This window comes from Lepus europaeus, chromosome 15 (assembly GCF_033115175.1).
Source record: "Lepus europaeus isolate LE1 chromosome 15, mLepTim1.pri, whole genome shotgun sequence".
NCBI lineage: Eukaryota > Metazoa > Chordata > Mammalia > Lagomorpha > Leporidae > Lepus > Lepus europaeus.
In genome coordinates, this window is record NC_084841.1 from 4910108 (window position 1) to 4929641 (window position 19534).

The 19534-nt window shown below is 46.2% G+C and overlaps 1 protein-coding gene across 1 annotated transcript in view; it reads left to right on the plus strand.

Moving 5' to 3' along the window:
• The window catches only part of ADCY2 (adenylate cyclase 2), a 398563-nt gene that overhangs the window by 201853 nt on the left and 177176 nt on the right, over positions 1-19534 (plus strand). The gene's annotated exons all lie outside the window — the stretch shown is intronic.

Genomic DNA, 19534 nt, shown 5'->3' on the forward strand with positions numbered 1-19534 from the left:
CCCAAGTCCTTGGGCCCTGCACCCGCATGGGAGACCAGGAGAAGCACCTGGCTCCTGGCTTCGGATCAGCGCAGTGCGCTGGCCGCAGCGGCCATTGGAGGGTGAACCAATGGCAAAAAGGAAAACCTTTCTCTCTCTCTCTCTCTCTCTCACTATCCACTCTGCCTGTCCAAAAAAAAAAAAAAAAAAAAAGAAAGAAAAGAAAAGAAAAGAAATTTATAGTCATGACCATGGCCATTGGAATGAAGGCTGCTAGTGTTACCAGTACTGACGAGTTTCTGGATGGGTCATGTCCATGGATGCTGAAGCTTCACAGAATCCCAGGTATAGTTGGGCTCGGTGGAAGCCTCTAGGCCAGGTCCCTGTCTTTGCCCATCTTCATGTCTAGGGCACAGGAGAGGATGCCCCTGGATTTGCACCTGAGCCCCATCAAACTCAGGATCTCCAACCACAGCTCACCTGCAGTGACCAACAAGGGAACTGGAATCCAGGGGTTGTTCAAGGAGAAAGCATGCAGCCTCATGGTCAAAGGTGTTGCACAGGGACCTAGTCCCAGTGCCCCTCACTGCTTCCTCACCTCCTGATCCGGTTTCTTTTCCTTTCAATGGTAGTTTTTGAGGTTAATTTGATATGGCTATCTAGAGTTCAAATTTAAATGATGAGTTAAGAAAGAAAAAATGAGCTGTGGATGAAATTCAGCAAAATCTGACTCCATCACACTCACTTAGATGGCCGATGTCTGTATCTTGATGTTAAAGGAGTAGCAGCCGTGGCTGCACTGACCTGTGCAGGGAGGGAGCCTCTGCAGACTCTAGAATGTCACCTTACCTTCCAAGATTCTCTTGTTCAGACTGCTTTGAGACAATGCCCCCTGCGGCATGCTTCCCAAAGGGATGACAGGGAACCCTGGGCGTGGTCCTCCCATGCTTCTCAGGGGAATTCTCCCTTTCCTCCTCCAGCCTCTGGTGGCTTCAGATGTCTGTTCCTTGACCTGTGGGCACACCATGGCACTCTCTGTTCACACGGCTTCTCCTCTTTGTCTTCTTGCCTTGTAAAGACGTGTGCCCTTGGATTTAGGGTCCACTCTAATCCACAAGGATCTCATTTCAGAATTCTCAACTTAATGCCATGTGCAGCAATATGAGTGTTCCAAGAAAGGTCACTTTCACAGGTTCCAGATGGACATATCTGGGGGAGGCCTGGTTGATAGTCACCATTCAACCCACTACAAAAGATGGTAACTGGGCAAAATCCACTTTGACATTTTCCTTTGTGACTCGTGACTGCCGTGACTACATAATAAACAATAAATTCCTTGGAAGAAGGAATGCACCTTGTGTCTCTGACGCTCTTTCTCATTCCCATTCCGCCTTTTCTCAGCGTACAGACCTTCGTGCATGGATCAGCTGGACGCCTCCCTTTGCAGCCACTGCCTTCAAGACGTCCCCTTTCGTTGATCTCATGCAACAGACAAACCACTTCCCCTCTTAAGTCTTTCTTCTCATTATTGTCCCCAAACAAATGTTCCTTATTTTCAGGTCGCTTTGCATTGCTTCTCTTACTGGCTTGCCCTTCTGTTTAAGGTACGTTGTAGAGTGAGCATTTACATATGGTCTCAACTTACTCATTTGCTTTGCACCAAATACACTTAGCAAACCACACGGAACAGAAGCTTATGCTACAACACAGGCAAGATGGTATTTGCTGACTCAACTGGGCTGTCCCAAATGCATGACTCAGCCTACAGTTGGCTGCAAGAAATAGAAAACCCAACTCAGAGACCTCGCTAGGATTTTGTTTGCCTTACATAGAAAGAAGTCCAGAGGTAGGGGGTTTCTGGCCTTGGTCCTTCAGACTAATAGAATTATAGCTGACGTCTCTCGGAGTCCATCAGCTCTTCTCTCCTGGTCCTACGGAGGCTGCTGCAGAACTCCCCATTTAATCTGCGTTCCGAGTGGGCAGGTGGAGTCTGAACGTAGAAGTGTCCCATAGACTGCATTTGTTCTTTTAATTAGGGAATTGAAGGATGCTAGTGAGAGCCTTCCTTGCCGGAAGCCAGTGTCACTCACGTTTGGTCCTATTGCCACTGCTATTCACAGGAGAGGCTGGGAAAGCAAATGTGAGGATTTTTGGCCATTATAGTGGGCGGTGCCCAGGGAAAGGGGCTGGCAGAGGTCTTGAGGAGCTGACCGACCGTCGTGGTGCTCAGGAGGCCTCGCTGTGCCACCTGACATTGGCGTCACATCTGTTGATAACGCCACAGTGGGCTTGGTGGGTAGTAATCCACTCTGTTGTAGGGGAGTCGCAGGCTGCAACGTGTTCTCTTTAGATACGAGGCAAGTGCAGCATAGAACATGGTGCCTTGAACACCTCCGTTAGCACGGAGCTCCAGGGAAGTCATTTTAAAGCCACCAATGAGAGTGAGGAGCACTGTTGTTTAGACGAGGGCCACACCATGTTTGTGGCCATACCAGCTGAGGTCTTGCTACTGGCGTTGACCGTGAGTGGAAGGGAAAGTCGTGGAAATCCCTCTGCTTTTATTGAGGGCGAGAAATCCCTCTGGCTTCACAATGTTCTCCTTTGAGTCTGTGTCCAATGGTGATGTAAGGGTGGAAATGAAAAGGAAATCTGAAAAAAAAAAATTTAAAAAAAAAACACAAATTACACAGATCATCTTTTATCTGCAGTAATTAAATAATGTAAAACTCAAATTATGCAAAAATGGGTATTATGAAAGGCATCATTTTACATTTAAATCTAAATCTGGCCGATGATGAATGCAGCATTTACTATGAGCAAGGCTGCACGCGAGGGCCATGTCTGTTACTTCTGAAGTGTTTGGGCCTCATTGACACAGACTCATCAGGTTTGTGATGCAAGTGCTGTCCTCGGATGCCCACTCGCTGTAGCTGAAGAACAAGACAATGGTGTGTAATTTCAGAATGCCAGCCACTCTAACTTGAGTGTTTCTGTTTTCCATTTATCTTTGAAACTACGGAATGTTTGCTGTTTGCTTTCAAAATGAAGTGGCCACATCCATTAGAGCCATGGACTCTGTAATGTGAAAGGCTGTATTTAAAAATATTCCTTTAGAAGTAGCAAGGGACCTGTGCCCCCCAGGATGTGATCTGCAGTGTCCTATGTGTGCCTGTCGTCTGCCACCCGTCCTCCTGTGTTCAGCTCACCCCTTGCTGAGGGTCCTCTGAAATCCATCTGCCTGCTCAGAGGTGACGTCTGCACTTGTGCCTTGGCTCATCTCTTAATAATCCCGTTCTGCCTTCTTTGCCCCTGCCACTCCCTGCCACTCTGCTTCTGGTTATCCTGGATGATTTTTGTCTCTCTCCACTAATCTCTGCAGGAGCCCTCCTGTATGCGTGAAGGTTTGGAAATCTCTCCCAGGCTTCCCATTTCTAGTATAAAGAGCAGAGCCCACCTCAGGTAGAGAAATCGAGTCCTCATTAGCATGAACCATTATTTACTCCATTATTAAATTCTCAGCTCTGCTCTCCACCTGAGCTGTTTCTTTGTTCTGAAATTGTTCCAGCTGAGTCATGTGCTCTTTATCTGCCCTTAGTTCCACCAGTGATCACGCACAGCATAGCCACACAGGGAGCTTCCCGATCAAGACGTGCTAATGTCCCGACTTTCCTGGAGCGGCCGCAGGCATGCAGAGGTCTTTCTGACATTCCAGTGATTCGAACGCGCAGCCTGTTTCGGAGCCCGTGTTCCCTGAGTTCTTAGGAGCAAAGGCCTATGGTGAAGTTTTATTTTGCCTTTCCAACTGCTGCTGATGAGAGAGAAGCTATATTTGTATGGCACCTAAAATTCATGACACGCTTTAGAACATTGTTAAGTCTTTGTTTCCCTGACCGCAGCATAGTCTGAGCATGAAATTTGCATGTGTTTATGATTGTGATGTGTTTTCATTAGATTCAGTATGGTTGTAAAAAAACAGTGATAGTCTCATGTGGAGTAGGTATCCTCTGTGTGTTAACAAATGGGAAAGACAGGCTACAAAGGGTATATTTCAAATCTGTCCCTGAGGGGGTCATAAATGAATTGGTCTTAATTTGCAGAATGATGTAATCAGATAGAAGGTGTGTACCCTGGGGAAGCTTACCTACCCAGGTAATATCTGTACACCCAGGAGACTCCATACGTCTATGGGGAAGTATCCCTCAGTGTTGAGAGCTCTGACGTGTGATCCTGTGGGTAATCCAAACTTTTCTAGAGTTGGGGACTGACTTAGCACTACCAAAGGCACAAAAGAATGATATTTAAAGCTGGGTAGACCAGATGATCGTATGAAACTACCTTTCACCTTTTTGCCCTGTAGTGAAAAACTATCTTCTCTGTAGGTCACCCAGGAGTGTGGAGGCGGCACAGGTAGATGGAAGATCTCAATGTTTAAGCAGTGTTTCTTGATTCTTCTCCATGGGTACCTCCCAACGGAGCCTTTTTAGATATTCTTCCCGTACCCTACCCTCCAGGAAATTTGACTTCCTCAGCTTTATTGCTGTTCATGAGATGAATGCCTGTGTGTACGATGTTTCTTGTCCTCCCAAGTACCACGTGCCCCCTTGGAGGGATGTCACCCCCTATGGAAATGCGTGGCTTAAAACATGAGACTCTGAAAGTCTCTCCTAGAGGAATGCACCAGCCAGGTGGGCCAAGTCCTGAAATCAGCTGACAAAATGCCTTCTCTTTGGACAGTGCCTCTTTTCCATAGGGGACATCTTCACCACCCGCTCCTCCCATGCTCTGTGCACATACCTCTGCTTAGATGTTCTGGTTCACCATACAGTTCAGAGTCAGATCTGGCCAGCCTGGGGAGGCTTCATTCCCTTTCAGGTGACAAAATGCAGGTCTGCATGCTTTTCAGGTTAACTCTGATAGGCCAGTTTCTGGTCCAAGTTCCTTGTGTCTCGTCCAAGAACTGTGTATGTGGATTTACCGAGGGACACCAGGTATATGCCAAGGCAGAACCCTGATATTCAAGGATGGTATCTTATAAAGCAACCACGAAACTTGCTTACCAAATAGGAAAGGCAAAAAGTAGAGTGAATTCATCGAGAGCCAAAAGTAACTCTTATGTAAGTCTACAAGAGCAGGGATGTTTGCCTTTTCTGTTTAAAGTTAGAATCCTCACACATCACCAGCTGCTGCCACACAGTAGGCTCTCAGCATTTGTTGAATGAAAGAATCTATTTCTATTCAGTAAATGAACCAGCACATCTTCTTTCCTGAGGGAGTGAGTCATATGGATATAAGAGATTATATTCATTCATTGGAAGAATATTTACCAGTGTAAATATTTACCAATGCAGATGGTCCCTGCCTTACAATGGTTCAACCCGTGGCCTTCCACTTTACCGTGGTACAGAAGCAAGATGCATTTAGTAGAAACCCTACTTTGAATCTCGTCTTTCCTGGGCTACAATATGTGGTATAATCTTCTCTTACAAGGCTGGACAGTGGTAGGATCATGTGAGGAAAACAATCTATTGTGCACTGTGTTGCCAGGGTTGTTTTGTACTTAGAAATTCAATACATTACATGAGATATTCAATACTTTATTTGAAACTAAGATCTGTGTTAAATGATTTTGCCCTGCTGTGGGCTAGCCTAAGTGGTTTTGAGCACATTTACGGCCATTGTAAGCTGTGATGTTTGATAGGTAAGAGCATTAAGTGCATTTCAACTTATGATATTTTCAGTTTATGATGGGCTTATCAGACACTATCCGAGCATAAGTTTAGGAGCCTCTGTATACATTATGGTAGTCCCTGTGCACATTATCCAATATATATAAAACAATAAAATAGATGGGTTTATGCCCTCATGAAACATAGAGCAGAACAGGAAAGACAGGCAGTAAGTAAACGGACAAGTGCAAAATGATTGCTTCAGGCAGGTGACATTGAGGAAATTAGAGGTTAGCAGTACTGATGAGTAGCAGGAAGACACTCAGAGTATTCCCAGGGAGCATCTGATATCAAAACCAGGAATGGAGGAGAAGGAACAGTGGTCCCTTGAAGGAAGAGGGCCAAGAAAACATGCTTGTGTGGAGAGATGGCCAAGTTGGAGGACCCAAAGGAGGGTATGGTGCCTAGAGTGGAGCTGGGGGCAAGAGCATAGATGGAATTTGAAGATGCACACAGGAATGAGTCCATATGGAATTCAGGGTGGTATACATTCTTAGAACTCAAAGTGAAGAGGCCAACTCTTGAGTCTAGACTGGGAAGTAAGGTCTGGTCTAGAGAGTAGTACACCTTTGGACATCAGTGCTATGTGGGCAGTGTTGAAGAGGATCCTGCAAGGGAGAAATTAGGGGATTTAAAAGGAGACCTAGACAGAGCCCCCAGAGAATGCCAGTGTGTGAGTTAGAGTAGAGTAGGAGCACTGAGCAAGGTGGGAAGACCCCAAGGGAGCTGGAGTCATGGGAGCTGGGACAGGGCAGGGTGCCCAACAGGAGAAAGTGACCACCTGCTGATATGTGAGTGCTGCTGGGAAGTCACCTTGAGAGAACATGGGAATGAGGCATTGGGTATGGCAGACTCAAAGGTAACTGGTGCCCTTGACAAGAGTAGTTGAGGTGGCATCTTGGTGTTGCTCTACAGTATAAAGTGAGAGAAGGACAGTCAAGATCCAAGTAGACGGAGCTTAGGCAGACAAGTCTGAGAGTTTTGGCTTGAAAGGGAAGATGTGAAACGGGGACTATGCAGAGTGTGTGTGCTAAGGGAGGGGTTTGCCATGTTAGCAGCAGGCTCACTTGCTACTGAGAATGATTAAGAGAAAGGGATGAATGGGCACAGTAAGTAGTCCCGTTGCATAGAATCCCTGTTGCTTGGTGACAGTTGACAAGGTGATCGTCCAGGTCTGTGGGTTCTTACATTGTTGAGACAGAGTTTTCTTGCAAGTTGTGGAATCTGGTTGTCAGATTTGACCTAAATAAAGGAACATTTTCATGCATGATCTACAATCAGGCTGGTTCCCCCACTCCTGTCCTACTCCCAAGTAATTCTGATGCCGGGCACGGGTTTTTCTCATCAGCATCTTTCACTACAGTGATTGCTATAGAAATCCGTGAGGTGTGGAAACTGTTCCTGTAGCAGGGAGAGAATTTCAATTTTCCTGTTATGAAAACGACTCTCAGGGCCTTCAGACCATGAGAAGCGCAGCGCAGCCTGTCTCTTCTCCTCTCTACGACAGTGGTGGCTGAGACGCTCTTCGCTCCTTTAAACCTATAACATATTATTTCACTGCTTCTATTCAATTTCATACTCTTAACAGCTTTGTGAACTCATAGAGAAAGACTGAAATGTTTCTCAAGCGGTTAAGTACTTGGTTGTGAGAATCTAAATGTTGCTGTAATTGGTTAATGTTGTATATGTGCATATATTTGTTTTTTACACATAATACATAAATCTGATATATATGCAAATCTGTTATACTATAATCCATAAATCCGATGTATATATGAGTAAATTATGAAAATGCTCCATTAGTTGTCCACTAGGATAGCTACTCTCTATTATGGTCCTTAGAAAATGAGTACAGCAGCTCTTCACCCCATAAGGAAGCATGCTAATTCATCCCAAAATGCATTTACACTTGGGAACACCAGAGGGTTTATTTTGATCATGACAGTCCCGAATGGGAGTGGGGGCTTCATCTCTTATTTTCTTTACAGCTTGAAAGAGTGAGTGAGCCTCATCCTGTGGCGTGCCTTTGCCCTATTTCCTATGAGAAAACGAACCTTTATTTTCTAAAGTGCAGTGGTCTGGGTAGGCAAGTGATCCAAACCCATTCAGGCAAACAACAAGATGCTTTTAGATGTTGGCTCTAGACCTACGTTAATGTGGCATAAACTTGGTCTTGAACTAACGAGGGCCTAAGGACGCCTTGCCAGTCTTAAGGAAATAAGAGGCACGTAAGACATCTTATTCCAGGAAACTGAATTTCATGGAAGCGGGTTGTCGGCAATACCCAGAGCTACTAATTGAACATTTCCTTCTTTCAACAGCAGAATAGTTAAAAAAAAAAATTAATCCTAGAAGCATTTCAGAATTCCTCACAGTTAGATACCAGCAAGAGAGAGAGAGGCCTGGATCCTATAAGAAGGAACATTTCCCTTTTAGAAGTCCCCTGATTAGAATTTAAAACACGAGGGCCGGCGCCGCGGCTCACTAGGCTAATCCTCCGCCTTGCGGTGCCGGCACACCGGGTTCTAGTCCCGGTCGGGGCGCCGGATTCTGTCCCGGTTGCCCCTCTTCCAGGCCAGCTCTCTGCTGTGGCCAGGGAGTGCAGTGGAGGATGGCCCAAGTGCTTGGGCCCTGCACCCGCATGGGAGACCAGGAGAAGCACCTGGCTCCTGCCATTGGATCAGCGCGGTGCGCCGGCCGCAGCGCGCCAGCCGCGGCGGCCATTGGAGGGTGAACCAATGGCAAAAGGAAGACCTTTCTCTCTGTCTCTCTCTCACTGTCCACTCTGCCTGTCAAAAAAAAAAAAAAAAATTTAGAACACGATGCAATAAAAATAGGAAACCAGATGCTGTTTCCTGAAGAAAAGCCATTGTTATGTGCCTCAGAGAAAAGAGGACAAACAGACACACGTGAGGCCTTTTGGTCTTCATTCAGTGTTGGCACGTGGGTGTCCTTGGTTGGGGGTTCCCCAGAAGTGGGCCCTGAGAGGGGGGGATTCCTAAACAAGTGGTGCACTGAGGGGGTCTCCTTGAGCCAAGCCTGAACTGGAGACAGCAGAGCTCCCAGGCCAGGAAGCTGGGGGTTGTAACCCTGCCTCTTGTCGGTCAGTTCCCACTGGCTGCTCTGGGAAGGGGAGGAAGATGCCAAGTGACATGGGGGAAGGAAGCTCCAGGCTGCAGAGGCCCCCACTGGAGAAGGCCATCCCTGGCCCAAGCAGAGCTGTAAGATGGGCAATCTGGAGAAGCCAAGGGGATCCCGGAAAACCAGAGGCAGAGACACAGATAGCTCAACACAGCAACACAGGCCAGTGTGGTGGTGTCTACCAGGGCCTCCAATCCAGAGGATGTTAACACCTCGTGAATGAAACTCCTGTAGGGAAGATGGGGTGCCCGTTGGTGTGGTACAGTTGCATTCTATCACTAACCACCCAGCCTTCCGGCAGACCCCACAAGTTCAGGCTCAGACTGCCACAGGCTGCTCTTGTTTCAGATAGCAGCCATGCCTTGGGGGTCCCCAGGCCACCTACACTTCTGACCTACTGCCTAGCCATTCCTTGTACCTATGACCCCTCCTGCATGTCAAGTGTGCTTGCCAATCCGGAAGTGCTATTGAGCTTTTGGGTTTGGGAGAGTTACTACTGATTCATCATCTACACAATGGGACTCAATTTCCAGATGCCCTCCCCAGAGGTTGGGTTTATATCGTGTGGCTCAAAGCCTCAACCTTGTTGTAGTGTGGTTGCTCTTTCCTAAGTCCAGCCCCACCCTGAGTCATCATCCTTTGTGTATACTCAGGTGTAATCCGAGTGGTTCATGAATAACAGAATAGTCCTAGTTCTCTGCAAATGCCAAGGGCTTAGCCTCCCTCCCACAAGCCAAGGGCTTTTCACACAACAGGAGGTACCTTTGTGAGGAAGTACATTTTCATATTAAATGTGTGTGTAGTGAGAAGAGGACTCAAAGCAGTACTCCCAAAAGGACTGAGAGGGCGGGCTTGGAAGAATTAACCTAACTTTACATTTGAACAGTTTGAACAGGAAATAATACATCTTGGATTTTGCTTAACAATGTTCATAGCCATCAGAGCTAATTGTGAACTGAGATGAGATGAACTTCGTGAGTCTAATGAGTGGCAACCAATTCAGTTCCAAGAAACAGAAAACAAAATTGTCCAAGCCAGTTTGGGAAGGCAGTTATAGAGAGATTTCAAATCCCATAGTGTTTGAAGTTTGCTCAGACTTCCTGAGTGTAACAAGCTCCTGGACTTCTGTTGCTGTCGCGTCTGTGTGATGTCTCTGTCTGCACATTTTCTCTGCTTGAACTTTCCAAAGACCAGCTTCTCAGTTCCCTTTTTCGCTACACAAGCTTCTGTCGCAGACCTCCCAAGGTGGAGCCTCAACACTCAGTTTGTGTGATCTTCATCTTGGTGTCAGCTTCCAAATTCCCAGAGGGAGGATGTGCTCAGCCCAGGAGTCTGCCATCCCTTCTCTTAGCTGTGATCTCGCACAAGGTTAAGATGGTGACCTTGGGCTGTCAGTCCTGATTGCTCCTCATTCTTCTCCCCTGCTCTCCCAGGTACTGAATCCCCATCCCCGTGACCCTCTGCTGCAGGCTGGGTTGGACATATAGGAGGCAGGGGGAGATGGCAGAACAGAGGAGAGTGAGGTCAGGGTGGGAGACCCCAGCAGCCTTTCTGCCAGGACCAGCTTTGGCAATGACTCTGTTCCCTGCCAGCTCCTGTGGAGCAAGTGTTGCTCCAACAGCAACATCTTTCTCCACATCCCAGCTATGTCTGCTGTTGTCTCCTCAGGTCTGTGCGTGGCAACAATGCCTCTGTAGCTGGCACTGGGGTATTTCTGGATCCGTGCCGGTTCCCCTTGTCCCTGTTCACCTGTCCCCTGTCATCTTTGTCAGTTGTCACTTCGTGAGAGTTCATCTCGTTTTTACATGCCTGTCTCAGATAGATCATGATTACAGCTGGACTCATGAGGTGTATTCAATTGTTACTGGTTTCAGAAGAAGACAAGTAGACACTGTCACCGATACGCAGTCTGAAAGTTCACAAAGCAGATAGCAAGTCCATCCTACTTTTAAAGGCATATTTTACTTCTTCTGGGTCTCCCATGTGGGTGCAGGGGCCCAAGGACTTGGGCCATCTTCCACTGCTTTCCCAGGCCATAGCAGAGAGCTGGATCAGAAGTAGAGCAGCTGGGACTCAAACCAATGCCCTTATGGAATGCCGGCACTGCAGGCAGGGGCTTTACCCGTGATGCCAGTGTGCCGGCCTCCCTAAGCACATTACTTAGTTAATACATTTATTCACTTTGTTGAAACTCATTTTCCTTGGTGATGTGGTTTCCGGACTGTGGTACCGTGGTGCTTTCCAAGGGAAATACATTAACAGTCATCTGTCAGATACTGTGCAAACTCCCAACTGGAGGTGGCTCATGGTTTCAACATGAGAGAAAACTGAGTTTCTTTGTTGGTGTCCTGTTTTTGCAATGATGAGCTTTTGGTTGCTGAGGCAAAATGCAGTGCCATGCGGAAATCAAGATGGGACAGGAGAGGCGTTGAATCAGAATCCAAGTTTTGTGACGTTGTGCAGTGCTTAACAGGCACAGTGACTGCTGAAAGGCCATTCGTTAATCACTGTGGTTATTTCAGGCTGAAATAAAATACTATATTTTGCTTTATATGTGGTGATAATGGGTATTTTGTTTTTTGTTTTGCAACAACTACTAAATTGTTAAGGCATAATACTTAAGATACTTTGATCTTACTCTAAAACAAACAGAACTACTAGAGATTTCCTTAGGCCTAAGAAAACTATAAAAAAGAATTAATGAGACACTTAATGGTATTATGAACCAAGAAAACTGGGAGCTCTGTACCGGTGGTTTTAGTTTGGGAAATAATTTTTATAATAATGTTAGAGCAAGTGTGTTAGCTTTGTGCCAGCAGCCCTTCAGTCACAAGCATCCAGATGTTCTCACGGAGACAGCTAGCTAATGAGGATCCTGGTAGCAGAATGTTCAGAGAGCTCCCCCTGGGGACTTCACAGCTGTAGTTAACACCCCCAGCTCATGAGAAACTTGCCTGACATCACTTACAAGTGTTCACCTGCCTTGTTAACTTTTACTGTGGATTTGTTTTGTTTCAAAGGGGTTTACTGGGAGAAGGGCACAACATTTAATTGATTACAAGGAAATGTTCAGCAAGTATTTGCTGAATGAATAAACTGGCCTCAGTTCAGTTCATATTAAGGCATCATCAATGGCATGTGGCATTTCTGAAAATGAGCTACCAACCCCAAATTCCTAAGACACGTGCTCCTACTCTTTAAGTGAATTCCTTAGTGATATAGTAATAAATTATCCTTAGAATTCAATGTCATCTTGTTAGGCATTGAGTTGTGTCCCCCTCAAAAGTTGTATATTGAAGCCTACTCGCTCAGAATATGATTGCATTTGGCATTGAGCCTTTGAAGAAGTGACTAAGTACAATGAGATCATTAGGGGTGGGCCCTGTGCAAGCTGACAGGTGTCCCAACAAGAAGAGGATATTGGCACACAGAGAGCAGGGATGTGAGCCACAAGCAGAGACCATGTGAGGTGCTGTGGTTTGAGTGTGTTTCCCTCCGAAACTCATGTTGAAATTGAATTACAGTTGTGACAGTGTTGAGAAGTTGGGGCTTTAAGAGGTGATGAGGCTATGGAGGATTCATGCTGATCCAAAGGTCAAGTCGATCCCCCATTTGCCTCTTTGATCTTCTACCTTCTGCCATGCAAAGACAAAGTATTCGCTCCTCTAAGAGGAATTCCAAAGAATTGCATGGTACCATGTTGGAATCCGACGGCCCAATCCCACTGACACCTTGATATTGAATTCTCCAGTCTCCAGAACTGTGAGCGGATAAATTGTTGCAGACTACCCAGTCGGCAGTATTCTGTCCCAGCAGGACAGATGATGACCTGAGGACACAGCACAGAGATTCCCATCTGTCAGCCAAGGACAGAGGCGTTGGCCAAAGCTGCCTATACCTTGGGCTGGTAGCCTCCAGAACTGTGAGAAAATAAATTTCTGTGGCTGGAGCATCCCAATCTGTGGTCGTTTGTTTTGTCAGCTCTGGGGAACTTGTGTGCTCGCTTGGCAATGCCTGTTCTTTTGGATTATGGTCCCTGAATGCCATTGACTGGGAAAGAAACAGCAGCCGGGTCCACGTGGGAGAACGTGAGATGTGGCTTGGTGTTTGGATGAAACTAATATATACTCTAGAAGAAACTGACCAGAAGTCAGGGAATAGTGCCAGTAGGTTAAAAAAAAATTGTCTAAACATTCTTATAAAATATAACCTAAAGCAAAACACCAAATACCCTCTGGGAGGATGCTACTTCCTGTGTATTTCAGCCCTTTGTTCTCTCAAGGAGGCCCCCATCCTGTTGGCAAAGTTTTCAGCCCTGTATCCAGGCAGGTATCCATTATTCCAATTCAAAGCAGGCCTTGTGAATACAGCACTCTTCAGGGTGTTTCCTCTTTACTGGGAGTCTACTTCACAGGGTTTGGCAGTCCAGGTCTTCTCTGTGAATGTGCTTGCTAATATGTTTATGTTCCTACCCATCACTGCCAGAGTCCTTGCATTGTTACTCCCGTGCCTCTGGGAAAACCTGCCCTTCTGTTGTGTTTGCATCGACATCTACATTCAGATCCATTTAACCTTCTCCATAAGGTGCCTTTTAAGTTATAATCATTGGGGCACTTTGTGTTTGGTTCAATTCTAAATTTATTTTCTCTCGTGTAGATTACAAATTAAGGTCACAGGCAGGTCACAATGCAGGTTACGAATAGGATGCCAGCATAAATGTGCCCTATGTACCCATAAAGCCAGGGATCCTTTCTCGTGTGTTAGGAGAAGGAAAATACTTATCTCACAGGCTTTCCATAAAACAGGGTATCATTTCCTCCTACACTACACTGTGCAATGTAGAACCTCTGATAGCCTTGGTGATGATTTTCCATAACTCTGAATACCTCTTGGCTGTGAATTTTTTAAATTGCTAAATGTGAATCAAATGTGTCACCTATTAAATGGTGATGAAGAGAATTATGAATGGTGTTTAAGGGAAGCTGAAATTAGTCAGAGAGATGAACTCCCTAAATTAGTGCAAAGTCCAAACCAAAGTGTGTTGACATTTCTTTCTCTTGTTTTTATTGACATTTAAGCCCACAGAAATTATGAGAACTAAGCAAATTATATAGTGGTTTGTGCAGATCCTTGGGAGAGTGAAGACTAGTAAAATTAGTATGATAATTAGTATTTAGATATGCTGAGTTATTGAAGAGCATTGAGAGACAACACCTACAATGTGTCCTCCTTTTGTGTCTCTGTTATACTGCAAGGGACAGGGCTGGGAAGACACAGAGACAGCATTGAATAAGCCCATTGGAAGATCTTGGACTCCTGAGTCCTTTGGATTTCTGAAATAATGGCTGGTACATCTTTGGAATAATCAACATTCATTCAAATATCTGGACGCACGAAGACCAAGGAGATTGTGCCTCCTTTTGGGTGCCAGTAGCTGGGGTGAAGTTCAAGCAATCACTGATTTGTTGACTGGCAAAATCCTAGATGGAGGTCCCTAACATCACTGTGTCAGCAAGCTGACAGCATCCGCTTGGACAGAGAGTAACTCTGACAGTAGTAGGGTATCATCACTCAGAACTGGGTGGGACAGGGAGAGAACCATCTGCTATAACTGTCTTGCAGAAATGGCTACAGGGTGGGAAACAGTTGGCCCCCATTGTAGGGAGCAAAGTAAGTGGAATATCAATTATTGTGATGGGGTGCCTTCCTCTTTAACTTTTGTAGAGGCTCAAGAAATGTCTGTGGAGAATTATAAAGTCCACTGTGGCTCTTGGAAGGTGCTTTGTCCTGGAACATCATCACAGTGCGCTCTTCTCCTTTTCTGTTTTTGTCCTTGGAACCTCACCATGCAGCTCACTTTGGCGCCCTCTCTTTTCTCCTGGTGGGAAGCAGCTCAACTATTCAGTGTGTTGGAAGGTCAGGAATGGAAAGGACAGGAGAGTAAACAGGTGTGTGTGCCCCCTCTCCCCCCGCCCCCGCCCCACTGCAGGTAGAGGGAGCCATCAATCCTCTGCAGGGAGCTTTGCTTCCACAGAGCTCTGAATACTGGCACCTCTGTGTCTTCTCTTTTCTATGCTCTTAAGCAAATCAGTCTTCTCCCCATCAATTTCAAGTTTGCAACCACTGAGCTGAAAAGTACAAGTTTGGATTTCTGCGTGGTTCATGCAGCCTGCCCTTGTTGGAGGGAAGCTGTGTTCTCAGTGATTTGATTTGTGGGAGGAATTTCTATCAAGATCTTGAGGATCTTCCGGGCTTGTTTCTGCCAGTTGGCTTTTATTGAACTGTTGGAGCATTTCTGAGAGGGAGCAAGTGGCTCTCTGAGCTGTTCCCCTCCATTTTAATCTAGTTATTAGATAGGACTTGAGCCCTGTCTTGAGTCCTTCGCTGAAGAAATAACAAAATGTGTACTGTTCAAAAACATTTAATACCAGCAGAGGTAGTATAACAGAGAATAATGGAAATAATAAGAATCGTGACCAACAGTGCTATCTGTTTTTTAATGCCAATTTCCATAGAAAATAGAATTGGATTTGACTCCCAGGTTCCAATTCCAGTCTCTTAACTGAAAGCCTGCTAGCACCATTGTTTAGGTTGTCAATCTTTGTATTTCCTTCATGCTAGTGCCTTTCTTTCTGACTCCACTCCTCCTTGGGAGGGATTTTAAATAGAAGATTCTAGCACAGATTCCAGTGCATGACCCAAGACTCACTGGAAGCTAAATTAGCCAAAGCACAGTGTTTCTGGTCTTCACTGAATAACTGATAAAGAGAGGAATCCCAAGGCCACAGCAAAAAGTGCATTCAGTTACTGGGAGGCTGCAAGAAAGGCTAAGGAGATAGGTCTGGGACTCGGCAGCTGTGTTGGAGAGTGCAACAAAGGGAAATTTTACCTGATTGTTTTCTACCCAAGCAAGAGCACTGGTTTGTATAAGACAAGTTTGATGCTGGTGAGTTATAGTGGACTTCCTGCATATTCATATCTTCCATTGTATTTGCTTTTGATTTGCAATTGGTATTTTTGCATATTTATAATCTTCGTCTTAAGCTGACAACCTGTTTCAAACATTATAACCAGTTTTCTCCTCTAAAACTGGGCAGTTAGCTCACAGAGAACAAATGCTATTAAGTGGTGGTCTTTTGCTCATTATCAGGAGCCCCATCTTACTGCCACGTGCAAGTGTCACCTGCAGTCCCCTGTGGCCGTCCCAGTTTGCCACCCCTAATGGAGGAGAAAGAATTGGGATGCTGGCCTCTTTCGAAGCCATTAATTAATATCTCAGAGTCCCAGGGCATCTGAGTCATCGCCTAACCCCTATCGTCATCGCCCAGACGTTTGAAATCTGTGAACTGACACTCTTCAGTGTTCTCTTCCTGGGTGAAACATCCTCAGGCCGTCGGCCCCTTCCTCGGGTGACACAGTCTGGCTGGCAGCAGCTTGACCCTGTGCCTCTCCTCCCAGCATAGACATGTGTGCTAACAGGTTTCAGTCTCCATGGCCACGTGGTCTCCAAAACTAGTCACTTAAAAGAACTGACATAGAAAGCCCTTTATGGCATAAGATACAAATACTTTACAAAGGGCTCAAAAAGTTTCCTACACAGTCACATGTCTCTTTCTAGAAATTCCTTAGGAGCACCTTCCCCAAACCCAAGAGGGGAACCCTGAGGTTCGTACTGGGTATGAACTGGAGTGATGTGATACAATATGAGGGATCTTCAGAAGATTCATGGAAACTGCATATTATGGGAAAACTATGCATGGATTTAAATAGGAATTGTTTGCACCAAAATGAATTTGTCTTTAATCCCATTTTCTGAGAACTTTTTGAAGTACCCTTGTTAGGAGCAACCTTGCACAGAGCCTTGCCCTCATGGTTCCTAATGATAGGACTTTGTTCCCTTGATTGTAAGATGAAATAATCAAACATGGCCATGTCTCTTGTGCTGCCTTCTGGGCTCTCGCAGGCGTGCAAAGACAGAAGGTATACTTGGAAGAATGATGTGGCCACCGTGAAAGATGCATGTCCTAATTTGTTGGTAGATCCCAGAATTCCCACCAGCACATGTTCATGAATAGGCAGCCCCTGGAATCATGGGGAAGTGTTGACAGGTTTCCCCTTGGGTATTTCAAGCAAGGACACAGGGTATGATCAGGCTTCTGTGTTGATATCTTAGCACTGTTCAGTTTGTGCTGATTCAAGATCATACACCATGCATGATTTCAAGGTCTGGCTTCAATCTTCAGGGTAAATCTTGACTGGTGTTATTACCTTAAACAATTTGTTTTCTTCCCAAGACATCCCATGGGAGACCATGGTTCTTTTCCTATTTTCTGACAGATCTGAGGATAGCTAAATGAAGCAACAAGACAAGACATCAAGAGTGTGTGGTGTTACAGAACAAATCCTGCTTTGTGGAAATAGGGATTTTTCAAATGTTTTGCTTAACTGGTTTCTTGAAATAAAACTTGTTGATATTATTTTTGAGAAAAGTCTCTAACTGAACCCCTTCCTTGGTTTCGTATAAAATGATAGGAATGTGCCACTTTGAGAGGAAAAATAATTTCAGGCTTGTGTTGCACTTGCAAGTGATGTCGTGATGAAAATACCAAGGTCATTGCTGTGACGTTTACAGTGCAGCATCACAGGATAAACCAGAGCCCAGAAAACCGCTCGCAGGGGCTGGCACTGTGGCGCGGCACAGCAGGTGAGCTGTCTCTTGGGATGCTGGCGTCCCCTATCAAGGCCAGTGTGAGACCCACGTGTTCCACTTCCAGTCGAGCTCCTCTAAACTGTGTGGGAAAACAGGGGAGGATGGTCTGAGTACTTGGGCCTGTGCCACCCTCACAGGAGATCCTAATGGAGTTCCAGGGTGCTGGCTTCCCCAGCCCCCGCAGTTGTAGCCATTTAGGGAGTGAACCAGTGGGTGAAGACCTTCCCTCAGTGTTTCCTTTCCTCTGTGTCACTCTACCTGTCACATACATACATAGGGGCCGGCGCCGTGGCTCACTTGGTTAATCCTCCGCCTGTGGCACCGGCATCCCTTATGGGTGCCGGGTTCTAGTCCCCGTTGCTCCTCTTCCAGTCCAGCTCTCTGCTGTGGCCTGGGAAGGCAGTGAAGGATGGCCCAAGTGCTTGGGCCCTGCACCCACATGGGAGACCAGGAGAAGGCACCTGGCTCCTGGCTTCGGATCAGAGCAGCTCCAGCCGTGGTGGCCATTTGGAGAGTGAACCAATGGAAGGAAGACCTTTGTCTCTGTCTCTCTCACTGTCTATAACTCTACCTGTCAAGTAAAAATAAATAAATAAATCTTTTTGAAAGAAAAATGCTTACAGTTTTGATAAGTTTTCCATCAGAAAATGAGCCCCCTATTTCACTTGGCATTAAAGCTCTTAGTTGTTTATTCTTGAAACATCTTTCTCTGAATATGCAAATTAAGATTGGCAAATGCACCTTTCTAATTCTCCATAGGCAGGAAGGCTCACCCATTCTTTGAAGCCTGCGGCATCCAGAGTGAATGAGTGATGGCTTGGCAAAGGTTTTCTCCTTAAGTTCTGGGACAATGCAGACTTCCCCTCTGCACTTGGAGACAAGAAAGAAAAGCAGGAGGGGGAGGGGGGAAGCAAGAGAAGGAGGGTAGAGGGAGGGAGGAATGTTTGTCTATGCTGAATGTGTGCAGACTTTTGTCCTCATCAACGTTCCCTAAACAAAACCATATAATGACTATTTACATGGACTTTACATTGTATTAGGTATTGACACTCATCTAGAGATGATGAAGATGGGGTGGGGCCTCTTGTATGGAAATGGGCATCGTTATGCATCAGGGACCACAGCATCTTCAAGAGGTCCTGGCACCTGTCCCCCGTGGACCCCAAGGCCTGCACCCAAGGATGTCCGCAAGACAACAGGCAGCACACCGAGCACTGTTTCGTCAACGGACAGGCTTCCATAGAGAGTGCTGGGTGAATTTCCTAATAGACAATCCACATTTGCCTAATTAGCCACATGGGAGAGATGCAGGGGGCCCGCAGTCCGGGCAGAGCACCCTGATGGCACTATGTAGCCAGGGTTCTCACACAGAGGCCACAGCTCCCCGTGTGGGCTGCCGTAGTGCATGGGATGAATAAGGCTAAGTAATAAAAGGACAGGAACATATGGAGCCAAGCGTTGTGCCGTGGCAAAGCCCTCTGATGGAGCTGGTCACACAACACACAAGCAGTTCGCTTGCCGCACACCTGCACCCAACACAGAGCTCAGGCAGGCCTGGTGAGGGTGGCTGTGTGCTTTTTTTAAAGATTTATTTCATTTATTTGAAAGGGTTACCAAGAAAGCGGGAAAGACAGAGAGGTCTTCTGTCGGCTGGCTAACTCTCCAAATGGTCATGATGGCCAGGGAATGGGAACTCCATCTGGGTCTCCCATGTGGGTGCAGGGGCCCAAGGACTGGGCCTTCCTTTGCTGCTCTCTCAGGTACACCAGCAGGGAGCTGGATTGGAAGTGGAACAGTGGGACCTGAATGGGTGCCTACATGGGATGCCAGCGCTGCAGGCAGCAGCTTAACCATTTACATCACAGCGCGGGCCCTGACTCTGTCCTTACACCCTGTATGGGACTGTGGGGTGAATGAATTACTCAAGAGCACTGGCCTCTCAATCCAGTTCTGAGGAATTCAGAGGGAATGGGTCGTG